This window comes from Nicotiana tabacum, chromosome 8 (assembly GCF_000715075.1).
Source record: "Nicotiana tabacum cultivar K326 chromosome 8, ASM71507v2, whole genome shotgun sequence".
In the NCBI taxonomy this organism is placed as follows: Eukaryota; Viridiplantae; Streptophyta; class Magnoliopsida; order Solanales; family Solanaceae; genus Nicotiana; species Nicotiana tabacum.
The window spans coordinates 27,828,831-27,842,237 of NC_134087.1; the positions used below are offsets into that span (position 1 = coordinate 27,828,831).

A 13,407-nucleotide genomic window follows, 5' to 3' on the forward strand; every position below is an offset into this window, starting at 1 on the left:
ACTCACGGTCATGCTAGACTCCGGTGTATAGATAACCATCACCATGCCTATACACCGTACTCCACAGTTAACACGTAGCAAATAATATCCAAATCCTAATCCCTCAAGCCAAAGTTAGAACAAACACTTACCTCGAATGCTCCAAACTCAACTCACGCTTCTAGTATAGCTTTACCTCTTTATTCCACCACCAATCCGCTCGGATCTAGTCATAAGTTACTTAATCACATTAATAATTACTAAATGAACCATCCCCAATGCATGAAAATAGATTTTTCAAGGTTTTTCCCAAAAAGGTCAAAAATACCCCCGGACCCACGTGGTCGAAACTCGAGGTTCGGACCAAAACCCGGTTACCCATTCCCCCATGAATCCCAATATATGATTTGTTTTTAAATCGGACCCCAAATTGAGGTCCAACTTCTCAATTTGTAGAAAACCTAGGTTCTACCCAAAACACCCAATTTTTCCCATGAAAATCTTTGATTTGAAGTTGAAATTATATTAAAAGATGTTAAGGGATAAAGAAATTAAATTAGAAATCCCTTACCAATCGTTTTGGAGAAGAAAAGTTGTTTGGAAAATCTCCTCTTAGGTTTTGGATTTTTGAAAAGTGAAAAGTGACTGGGATTTCCGAACTTGTATACCTTTCTGAGGACCTGGCGCGGACCGCACAAAAATGTGTTGCGGCCGCGCCGAGTGGGAGAAAAGTGGGGCTTCTATGAACCCTTCCAGCGTGGACCGCACTGTTTTGGTGTGCGGCCGCGCTGGTTAACCTGAAACCCTAACCCTCAGACTCAGCCACGCGGACCGCACAAAAATGCATCGCGACTGCACGGCTCCAGCGCGAACCGCGCGGAAATGACCGCGGCCGCGCTGGTGTCTGCAACACCTGAACCTGCATTTTCTTAAGTCCAAGACCTCCCGGGCCCTACTCAAAACTCACCCGAGCCCTCGGGACTCCAAACCAAACATGCACACAACCTTAAAAACATCTTACGGACTTACTCGTGCGATCAAATCGCCAAAATAACATCATATACATAGGATCAAGCCTCAAACACATGATTTTCTTTCTTCAACTTTCATAACTCAAACGCTCCATTTTTAGTCCAAAACACGTCATATGATGTCCGTTTTTAGCCAAACTTTACAGATAGTGCTTAACACATATTTAAGACTTGTACCGGGTGTCGGAACCAAAATACGAGCCCGATACCACAGTTTTCTGATCAATTTTCTTCTTCATTTTCCTTAATTAATTTAGAAAATAATTTCACACAAAAATTCATTTCTCGGGCTTGGAACCTCGGAATTTGATTCCGGGAACACGCACAAGCCCCATATTTTTCTACGGACCCTCCGGGACCGTCGAATCACAGGTCCGGGTCCGTTTACCCAAAATGTTGTCTGAAGTCAACATTATGCATAATAATACCAAAATTCATCAAATGTTTCACATAATTCACATATTCTAACATAAAAACTTTCCGGCTACGCGCCCGAACTGTGCACGTCAATCGAGGCAACTAAAAGCGAGGTTTTCAAGGCCTTGGGAGCACGGAACAAGGAAGAATTACGGTGATGACCCCTTGGGTCGTCACAGCTTCTCCCTGTGTTAACGTTCTGGGTAGTCTTCTTCTCAATGGACCTTCATCTTCACTTTTTGGCAAAGTGACTGTCATAAACGGATTTGATGTGTCTTTACCGGTTACCATTTGAACCGGACTAGCTGTATCATTGTCCGATACATTGGATCTTGCTGCATTCATTGAGGAATGCACACCCTTCTCATCCATTTTTGTTTGAGATAGAGAACTCTGTTTTAGACTGTTCATCTCTGTGTCTTGTTGAGAAATAACTTGAGTCTGGGATAATTCAAATCTCAATGCTTGTATCTTGTGTTCCAATACCTTTACCTGCTCCATAAGTTTTGTCTTCTCTTGTGCCAGGGTTTCATTTTTCTAGTTTATTCGTTTAAAGACTTCTGTCATTGATGAACAATGATCACAGAATATTATCTTGTCATTGTCTTTTCGGATGTTGTATTGACGTGTTTTTTCTGGGTTTTGTCTGATTGCTGGGGAGATATAGTAGTTTGGTCCTAGTATTCCTCTTGCATAATCTAATGCTTCAGTAAAATCATTAAAACCTTTGAAAAGTGGGTTTTTTATATCCTTAATGGAATCTAGTACTTCTAACCATGTCTGAAAAATACCATTTGTCTTACCATGTATAACCACATAATACTTAATCTTTTGTCTTGGTTTTTATCTGTAAAATATTTTCCTAAGGCATTAAGAGACGCTATAAAGTATTTAGTGTCTTTCTTATTATATGCTCTCCATAAGTTATCAATTAAACACCGTTGAGGTCTGTCTATGACACATTATGGTAGGACTCTAAATGACATATTTGATGGTGGAAAAAAATATTAAATTATATTTTTCAAACTTTATTCTTTCCATATTAGTCTGTTCTCCCAATGGATGTGGCTTAAAATGAAAATTACCTAATACTGTCTGCAAGTATCTGTCTGAGGGTGAGGCTTGAATGCCCTTTCCTTTGTCTTCAGTCTTGGAAACTGTTGGTCTCATGCTGTACATGTAAAATACTTGTTTATTAATTGACAGTAATTTTAAGCCTACTTAACTGATCTGCTAAATTATTATCTTTTCCTTTAATATGTTCAAAAACCGGATTATATATTGATATAGTATCTATAAAATTTAACCATCTTCTTTTACTACTATTCTTTGCGTTTATCTTCTGGTGAAATTTAACTATGGCTTCACAATCAGTTCTAATTGTTACTTCTTGTTTATTTAATATATATAATTTAAAACTATTTAATCCGTAAATTACAGTTAATATCTCTGCATCTATACTACTCATATTTCCTTTTTTTTTATATTTACCACTTTGATAAGCACATATTTTTCTGTGCTCTTATCACTATATTTATTTGGTTTTGCTTTTAGAACTGCTCTCCATCCTTCAAAACTACCGTCTGTTTCTATTATCAAGTAGTCTGTTTCTGGTGGCATATTTAAATCAGGAATATTTTTTATTCTTTCTTTAATATTTTGTACTAATTTAATATCTTCTGTGTTAAAATATTTTTGTCTTGTAGATCCTGTCTTAGCATATAATGGTCCTGCTATTTTCCCTAAGTTTTTTATAAAATTTCTCGCATAATTTACTATACCCAAATACTTTTGTAGCTCTTTGGTACTATCTAATTTATCTGGAATTTCTATTGCCTTTTTAGCTATATGGGATTGTAATTTAATTTCCCCATCCCCTAAGATTACTCCTAGAAAATTTATATAATTTTTACATAGTTTCATCTTCTTTTTACTAATTATTATTCCATTATCTACAAATAATCTAAATACTGTCTGTAAATGTCCTAAATGTTCTTTAATATCTTTATTAAATACTAATATATCATCTACATATACTAAAACAATTCTCTTATATTCTCCAAATATACTATTCATTTTTCGTTGAAAAATTGGTGGAGCTGTTTTTAGTCCGAACGATATTACTAACCATTCGAAGTGTCCTTCTGGTCAAGTAAATGCAGTCCACTCAATGCTTTCTTCATGCATCTTTACTTGCCAATACCCCGATTTATAGTCAAACTTGCTGAATATCCTTTTTCCTTGTATTCTATTTATTAGTTCTATTTTATCAGGTAACTTATATCCATCTGTTCTAGTTTTATCATTAAGTCTTTTGTAGTTTATTACCATTCTTGCTTTTCCTCTTACTATCTCACTATGGTTTCTAACCATAAAGGCTAATGACCTGTGTTTAGAAGTGGATCTTCTTATTACTCCTAAATTTATAAGTTCTTTAATTTGAATTTTGAAGTCTTCTAGATCTTGATTTGTAGCTTCTATTGAGGCTGTTTTAATTATATATTCTGGATTAATTATATCTAGTTTACACATAACTTTATTGTTTTTTCAATGTTTTAAAGGGTTTTCTCCTATTATTTCTATTTCAACTAATATTTTTATTATATTATCTAGATCCTTTTCGTTCTTTATTATTCCTATTTTTTGTAGTCCTGTTTTAAAATTGTATAATTCTGTTTCAATATCTATTAAAGTATAGTTTTTTTCTAATATATCTCTATCTTCATTTTCTTCTAGTATTAAGGTTTTAGATTCTTCTTTAATCTTACAACATGTATTTTTATCTTTACACTCTTTACAACATTCTTTTTGATCTTCTTGCAGGTTTTTCTGGCTTGCGTTTAGTCGTGTTCTTATCCTGGTTGCAATTTCTACTTTTTGTACTAGTGTTTGTGTAATGTTTTTAAGGAATATTACTCCATCTCTACTGAGTAGGCAGCTACCATTATTATTTAGTATGAAACTTAGTCCTAATACAAAGTCTACATTTATGTTTAAGTCCCTTACCCAGATTTTGTCTACCTTGTAGTTGGGTTTGTAGAAATCTAAACATTTATTTATAAAGCTGATCTGTGATTTATCTACGTAATCTCTGTATATATTATGGGTTCCGTCCATTTGCATAGCTGCAATTGGTTTATCTAAGGTTTTAATTATATTTGGAGGAACTATCCTTTTATTTATTATACATCTTGTGCATCCGGATTCTACTAGGGCTAATGTTACTATTTCGTAATCTTCTATTTTGATTCTTGCTAAAATCTTTATTGTACTAAGTTTTTTATCTTCATTACATATAAGTGCATCACAATTTTCTATACTCATTAATTCATCTTCTACTATTGTATAGAACAATATGAGTTTCTGTAGACTTGTATTAGGACTAAGTTTCATACTAAATAATAATGGTAGCTGCCTACTTAGTAGAGATGGAGTAATATTCTTTAAAAACATTACACAAACACCAGTACAAACAATAGAAACTACAACAATAGAAACACCAGTACAAAGATAAAAATACATGCAGTAAGATTAAAGAAGAATCTAAAACCTTAATACTAGAAGAAAATGAAGATAGAGATATATTAGAAAAAGACTATACTTTAATAGATATTGAAACAGAATTATACTATTTTAAAACAGGACTACAAAAAATAGGAATAGTAAAGAATGAAAAGGATCTAGATAATATAATAAAAATATTAGATGAAATAGAAATAATAGGAGAAAAACCTTTAAAACATTAGGAAAACAATAAAGTTATGTGTAAACTAGATATAATTAATCCAGAATATATAATTAAAACAGCCTCAATAGAAGCTACAAATCAAGATCTAGAAGACTTCAAAATTCAAATTAAAGAACTTATAAATTTAGGAGTAATAAGAAGATCCACTTCTAAACACATGTCAGCAGCCTTTATGGTTAGAAACCATAGTGAGATACTAAGAGGAAAAGCAAGAATGATAATAAACTACAAAAGACTTAATGATAACACTAGAACAGATGGATATAAGTTACCTGATAAAACAAAACTAATAAATAGAATACAAAGAAAAAGGATATTGAGCAAGTTTGACTGTAAATCAGAGTATTGGCAAGTAAAGATGAATGAAGAAAGCATTGAGTGGACTGCATTTACTTGTCCAGAAGGACACTTCGAATGGTTAGTAATGCCGTTCGGACTAAAAACAGCTCCACCAATTTTTCAACGAAAAATGGATAGAATATTTGGAGAATATAAGAGATTTGTTTTAGTATATGTAGATGATATATTAGTATTTAATAAGGATATTAAAGAACATTTAGGACATTTACAGACAGTATTTAGATTATTTGTAGATAATGGAATAATAATTAGTAAAATGAAGATGAAACTATGTAAAATTATATAAATTTTCTAGGAGTAATCTTAGGGGATGAAAAAATTAAATTAAACCCCATATAGCTAAAAAGGCCCTAGAAATGCCAGATAAATTAGATAGTACCAAAGAGCTACAAAGTTTTTGGGTATAGTAAATTATGCGAGAAATTTTATAAAAGACTTAGGAAAAATAGCAGGACCATTATATGCTAAAACAGGATCTACAGGACAAAAATATTTTAACACAGAAGATATTAAATTAGTACAAAATATTAAAGAAAGAATAAAAAATATTCCTGATTTAAATATGCCACTAGAAACAGACTACTTGATAATAGAAATAGACGGTAGTTTTGAAGGATGAGGAGCAGTTCTAAAAGCAAAACCAAATAAATATAGTGATAAGAGCACAGAAAAATATGTGCTTATCAAAGTGGTAAATATAAAGAAAAAGGAAATATGAGCAGTATAGATGCAGAGATATTAGCTGTAATTTACGGATTAAATAGTTTTAAATTATATATATTAAATAAACAAAAAGTAACAATTAGAACTGATTGCGAAGCCATAGTTAAATTTCACCAGAAGATAATTGCAAAGAATAGTAGTAAAAGAAGATGGTTAAATTTTATTGATACTATATCAATATATAATCTGGTTTTTGAACATTTTAAAGGAAAAGATAATAATTTAGCAGATCAGTTAAGTAGGCTTAAAATTACTGTCAATTAATAAACAATTATTTTACATGTACAACATGAGATCAACAGTTTCCAAGACCGAAGACAAAGGGAAGGGCATTCAAGCCTCACCTTCAGACAGATACTTGCAGACAGTATTAAGTAATCTTCATTTTAAGCCACATCCTTTGGGAGAACAGACTAATATAGAAAGAATAAATTTTGGAAAACATAATTTAATATTTTTTTCCACCATTAAACATGTCATTTAGAGTTCTACCAGAATGTGTCATAGACAGACCTCAACGGTGTTTAATTGATAACTTATGGATAACATATAATAAAAAAGACACTAAATATTTTATAGCGTTTCTTAATGCCTCAGGACAATATTTTACAGATAAAAACCAAGAATTTTTTTTAAGTATTATGTGGTTATACATGGTAAGACAAATGGTATTTTTCAGACATGGTTAGAAGTACTAGATTCCATTAAGGATATAGAAAAACCGCTTTTCAAAGGTTTTAATGATTTTATTGAAGCATTAGATTATGCAAGAGGAATACTAGGACCAAACTACTATATCTCCCTAGCATTCAGACAAAATCCAGAAAAACCCCCCTCAATACAACATCCGAAAAGACAATGACAAGATAATATTATGTGATCATTGTTCATCAATGACATAAGCCTTTAAACGAATAAACCAGAAAAATGAAACCCTGGCACAAGAGAAGACAAAACTTATGGAGCAGGTAAAGGTATTGGAACATAGGGTACAACCGTTGAGATTTGAATTATCCCAGACTCAAGTTATTTCTCAACAAGACACAGAGATGAACAGTCCAAAACAAAGTTCTCCATCTCAAACAAAAATGGATGAGAAGGGTGTGCATTCCCCAATGGATGCAGCAAGATCCACTATATCGGATAATGATACAACTAGTCCGGTTCAAACGGTAACCGGTAAAGACACATCAAATCCGTTTATGGCTGTCACTTTGTCAAAAAGTGAAGATGAAGGTCCATCGAGAAGAAGACTACCCAGAACGTTAACACATGGAGAAGCGTTAAAAAAGAAGGGTATATTTTCAAAAAAGAAAAAAATACGAAAAAATAGAAAATATAATCAAATAGACATTAGAAAACTTTTTTCAAGAAAAGGAAGAACAAGACAAACACATAGTTAAGAATCCAAGTCCAAGTCCAAGTCCAAATCCAGAAAGGACCCAAAGTTCAGAAGAAGATGATAACTATGAAGACAACCTAAATTATCAAGATGCTCAAGATCCATATGAAGATGAGTCAGAAATGAGTTTTGATACAATAGTTATACATAATTTAGACACATAAAAGAAAAGTCTCAGTTAAACAGCAAGTAAAGAGCACCAAAGACAAAAGAAAAATAACAAGGCTGGTATACAGAGCAATAATGTTGGCATACCAATGAGAAAAACAAGAGAGTAAAGAAGATGTGACAGGAAGAAATGCTAGCTATGCTAAAAGACAAAAGTAACAAGTGACATAAAGTAGAGAAGATGTGACAAGAGGTACTGTTAGTTGTGCTAAAAGACAAGTTAAAATTTTGAGTGGAAGAAAAAGTTACGAACACGAAAGGAATCTCCGACCAAGCCATGTGAAGATGAAGCTTAATGAAGTACCCTGCAAGGCTGAACAAGATAGATTTCGAAAGAGTTTGGAATCCATTTTTCAAATCTGTTAAAAAATTTAGCTATAAAAGGGAGAAGAAAAACAAGAGAGAACAAGAAGAAAAACACTCTGAAGAAAACCCCTCCAACCAACTTTTCATCATCAACCAAAATCCCTCTCCCAAAACACTTTGTAAAATATTTCTTTATGAATACTTTAGTAGTTCCTCCTCTAAGCTTATAAAATAAATAAGTCTATAATTATGTGTGATCGTTTTTAATTCTCAAAGCTCAGTAGACTTTTTTGGGTTTCCCAAAAGGGAAATCTCTCTCCTATAAGCATGTAAGTTACTCATCTTTATCTAAATTATGTTTCTGTTTACCCCTGTTTATTTTAATTTTTTTTGTTATTCTGTATAGTTTTATGTTTCATATTCATATGCTCGATTATTAGATATCACTCTTAGTATATGGTTAGATTTCCAATTTCTTATCAATTATGATGGATTAACATGTAAATTCCTAGGAGAAACTGGTTAAGTAAAACCCGAAAACAATTAAGAAGGGTATAAGTGTTACCATGACCGATGTGAGGTTAAAGAAATAAGAGTTAAGAAAGTGTTAAAATCTTTAAAAGATTGGGAAGAAGAGATGAAAAGAGTTGATTAAAAAAAAAAGAGTAGTAAAGGGGTAATCTCAGTTTATAATTTAGATAATATGGTAACTATACAAGTCTATAGAATAAGAGAGAGAGAGTACCGAGTAGGATTTTCACAACATAAGAGTTTAATCGCAAAAAATAATTTTATTGTTAATGTCCAATAATCGTAATAATTATACAAATCCAGAAAGCTTTGCTAGGAGCCTTACTCAAAGTTTGGAAGAATTTATATTAGACATAGAAATCGGGTTTTATTCGATAGTAGATTTGGCCGTACATTTTATATATCTACAATACAATAGTAGTATTTATTCAAATTTATATAGAAACCAACTGCATTTGATATTGTATATTATCATACCATCAGTCATATCATCTATACCATCTAAGAAGATAGATTTTAATTTTTTTTAACTCCTTCTTTTAACTCTATACCCCTCTTATATTGGTATTATATATATATCCAAAACCTCACCAAAAGAACCCTAAAAGATTTCTTTCACGTTACTCGTGAATCAAGAAATGAAGCTAATAGACAAGTGCCTATCGATCTGTTCCGTTTTATTTGTACATGTTTCTACCGTCAGCAATTAATTGGTTGACAAATATCAACTTCTTGTTGCCGCGTTTACACTAACTTTATTCAATTATAAATAACAAAGTACTAAACTTTATTCATTATGATCGTAAGGTCGTTAAATTTTATCAACTACAACTATCCATCAAGGTTTCTTTAAAATAAGTAAAGAGTACTTTATAATTTTATTGTTATAGTGGATAAAATTCAGTTACTTTAATGCGATAAGAAATAATTTTGTAACGATATATACCGTTCACATGATGAGTTATCCAAACTCTATCTCCTTCAACGGGTACCAATTAACCAAACATCATTTTCTTGTTACCATATTTATAGGGGACATAACAAGATTTGATTGATTTATTTTTGTTTTGTTATTTTGCAGAAGTTATAATCACGGGTCTGTTGGTTTTCCACATAAAAATTGTCCATTCACTACTGCATGGGGACTTTTTATGGAAATATTCATTCCTAGAATAGCATGATTTGGACTTTAATTTAGGACAAACAAATATACGTGTCCAAATAGTAAATCAATGGAGTTGGAAAGCAATCTTTGGTAATTTCCTCATTTAGTACTCCATCATTATTTCGAACCCCATCAGTAGCTAATTGCTTATGTATATGGTTATTCAGTTATAGAAAATTGTTAAACAAAAATATTATTTATTTTGTAACATAAAAGTCACTTTAATTACTAATGCTATCTCATCACACTAAATATACTCTTAGCCGAAAAATATTTTTTGGAGACATTTAATAAAGTGACATACAATGTTTTAAAAAAATAAAATAAAATAGAAAAACGTAAAACTTGATCATTTTAATTATTATAGGTGTATACGGTCATAATCGGGCTTGCCCCTTTTTATGATTAATCGAGGCCGGAGCCTATGTCATACCGGACCAAGACACGAAGTTAGATGGCCAAGCTCGTGACTCAGGGACCGATCGAGATCGAGACCAGCCAAGATCGAGACCGAGTGGGATAGAGATCGAGCAAGATTGAGGGAAGCCTGCCGAGCCAAATAACGAAAAGCCAAGATATCTGCGATCGGGCGAGGATCACAGCGGAAATCTCGGCACGGATCAAGAAGAGGCCGATTAATAAGCTAATAAGATATTTCTTACCATATTTAGGATTGTATTAAGGGTAAGATTCACCTACTATATAAAGGAGTCTGATAATTTGTAAAGATCATGATATTCACGTTACATAAAGCAATATACTATCTTCTTCTTAAGCTCTCAATACTCTGCTGCTTTGTTCATACTTTCCAGTAAAATACTTGTTTGATTCGAAAGCGAACTAGCTCGAGGATCAAAGCTATACATCTCTTTTGGTTTGCTTTATCTCTATTTGCAGTTAATTTCAACAACAATATTGCATTTTTCTCATTTTGTGCCAAGTAAAATCACGTGTCCTTAAAACCACAGTATAAATTCAATTGTTATCCGTTTTTAGGGTAAACAGTTTGGCGCCTAATGTGGGGCTAAGGATAATAATGATTGCCTGGTACAAATTTTCGTAACACACACTATTTCACAATTGTTCTTTGAAGTATCTTTGTTTACAGGCTTAAACATATCAAAATCTCATTCAGCACCTCAACACATTGACAATGATCTCAGCCACTATGGCTAAAATGAGAACATTGCACCAGGAAATGTTGTACCCCCTGCTGGCCTCAATGAAATTCTGGCTGTAGATCCGATCGACGTCAGTTCACATATAGCCATCAATGGAAGTTTCGCCATCGATCTCGAAAGCAACGTTCAAAGGGGCACCCGATCAGCTATTCAGAATGCACATGGCCTTGAAGATGGTGGGACCAGCCTGCAGGTGACTTGATAAGTATGAATTTTGACTACTTATTTGCACCCTTTTACTTTCGTTTTAGATAAAAAATGCTTAAAGGTATTTTCGAAAACTGATAAAATGTGCTTTCTTGCAGGAGTTTTGGAAAATGAGCCAACGTGATGAAATTTAATTCAAGAAGGAGTATTTTTTGATAAGGACTAAAACCAAGCAAAAAATGTCAAAGTGCGGACCGTAGAATTCTGTCTGCGGCCACAGAATGTGAAGGAATTTTGATAGTGTTGCTTTGCAATGTGCGGACTGCACAATAATTGTGCGGCCGCAGAAGAGGAAAATCAGAGAGTCTAACTTGAAGTCCATCGAGAAGTGCGAAACACACTATTATTGTGTGGACGCAGAAGTCCAGAGTGCGGCCACACTCAGAAATGTGTGGTCCACAGAACCTGAAGAAGTGCGGCCGCAATTCAGAATTGTGCGGCCGCAGAATTCCCTCATGTCAAGCTCAGCTTCAAAGTGCAGACTGCGTACAGAATTGTGCGGCCGCAGAACCTCCGAAAGGGCAATTTTATCCGAAATTTTCAGCTATGTATAAATAGACTTTTTTGTCAAAATAGGTTAAGTTTGAACTTCAGAAAGTAGAGAGCCGTTTTTCTTTATGAGTTATAGTAACTTTAGCTTACTTTAGAGATTAAACATTATATTTTTGTCTTTTAATTTTGCAACATGAGTTTAATTATCATTTCCTCTTTAATTTCTTCTCATCTATGAGTAGTTAAATTTCTAGCTAGGGTTGTGACCCAACCCTAGTGTGGGTACCTAATGGATGTTTGATTTAGGGCTTGTTTATGGTTGGGTGTGTGATATAGCCTAGTTCTGCTTTAATTTAAGAATTAATGGTTGCAAACATTGCTTTATGCCTAATTGACTTAGTCTCTACTTGAGAAAGAGAGATTGAGTCTAGGAAAACTTAGCTAACAAGAAATTGGGGGTGAACTCAAGAAATTGATAGTCCCAATTAAAGGGTTGAATCTAGAGATAGTAAAACCTGACTTAAGCTCTATCAACTATTTTGTGAATTACCCATTTGGGCTTGAGAAGACAAATTAGGCAAAATCACTCTATTATTGAGAGATATTGAGTGGGTAATTGTGTGTTGATTGCTATATTACTCCCCGACCAACAAAACTCGTTCTAAAGCCCACAACCCGTTAGGTAACCACCTAGGTGGAAGTCACAGCCCTAGATCTTTTACAACTTGAAAAACAACACAAAAAATATTATTCTCTAGTTTTATATTTGCAAACAATAACTTAATTTAGAAGTAAACAAAAACAACAAAGTATGTGAAAGTGCATTTTGGACATATTATACACTTAGTCCGAGTATATACCTAATCCCATCTATGCTCCCTAAGGAATCGATCCCGACTCCTAGTTCGGTAATTATAATTGCATCGACCGATTCACAACCCCAATTGGAGATGTGAACTTGGGCAACACTAATTTTTGGCGCGGTTGCCGGGAGCTAAAAAACAAGCTATATATTTGGTTTTGTGTGTGATTTGTCTTCCTTTCCTTTCGGGTTACTAACCTTTTTTTTGAAATAATTATAGGTGATACAATGGATCTCAGCAACAATGATCCTCTTGGAAATGTGCCATTGGGGAATGACAAGGATGATGACTAAGTTGATGAGGTTCCTCTTGGACCTCAAGCAAAGAGACGAGGCCGGCTGCCTCAAGACAACGTTCCCTTTCCACACCTACCTCCTCAAAGAGAGGCACACCGTGTGTTGCCGAATGAAGGATACACATGTGCCATAGTCCGGCCCCTCATCAGGGTGGAAGATTTTCAAATCACAAATGTTATGCTTACGTTGTTGGAACAACGGGGATTCTTCACCGGGGATCTGAATCAAAATGCATACAAGCACTTGAAAGGGTTTGTTGACACTTGCTGGGAGAGTAAGCAGATAAACGTCTCCGAGGATGCTTTAAGATTGAGGCTATTCCCTTTCTTTCTATGGCGGAAGGCTTTGGATTGGTTGGAGAGGTTTTCAAATCATTCTATCCATACATGGGATCAATTGGCTGAGAAATGTATTTCTAAGTTCTTTTCTCTTGGGCATATGACAATGCTTAGGGATGAGATTCTAGCTTTCAAACAAGAACCCAATGATCCTTTGCATGAGATATGGGAGAGGTATCGTACTATGGTAAAAGAGTGCC

General features: G+C 33.8%; 1 long non-coding RNA gene across 1 annotated transcript; it reads left to right on the forward strand.

The window, feature by feature from the left end:
• The first annotated feature begins 8,258 nt into the window (after positions 1 to 8,258).
• LOC107782251 (uncharacterized) lies at positions 8,259 to 10,572 on the forward strand. Its single transcript, XR_001647184.2, has 3 exons — positions 8,259 to 8,463; positions 9,747 to 9,920; positions 10,198 to 10,572. It is a non-coding gene; the product is annotated as an uncharacterized LOC107782251 (long non-coding RNA).
• The last annotated feature ends 2,835 nt before the right edge of the window (positions 10,573 to 13,407 follow it).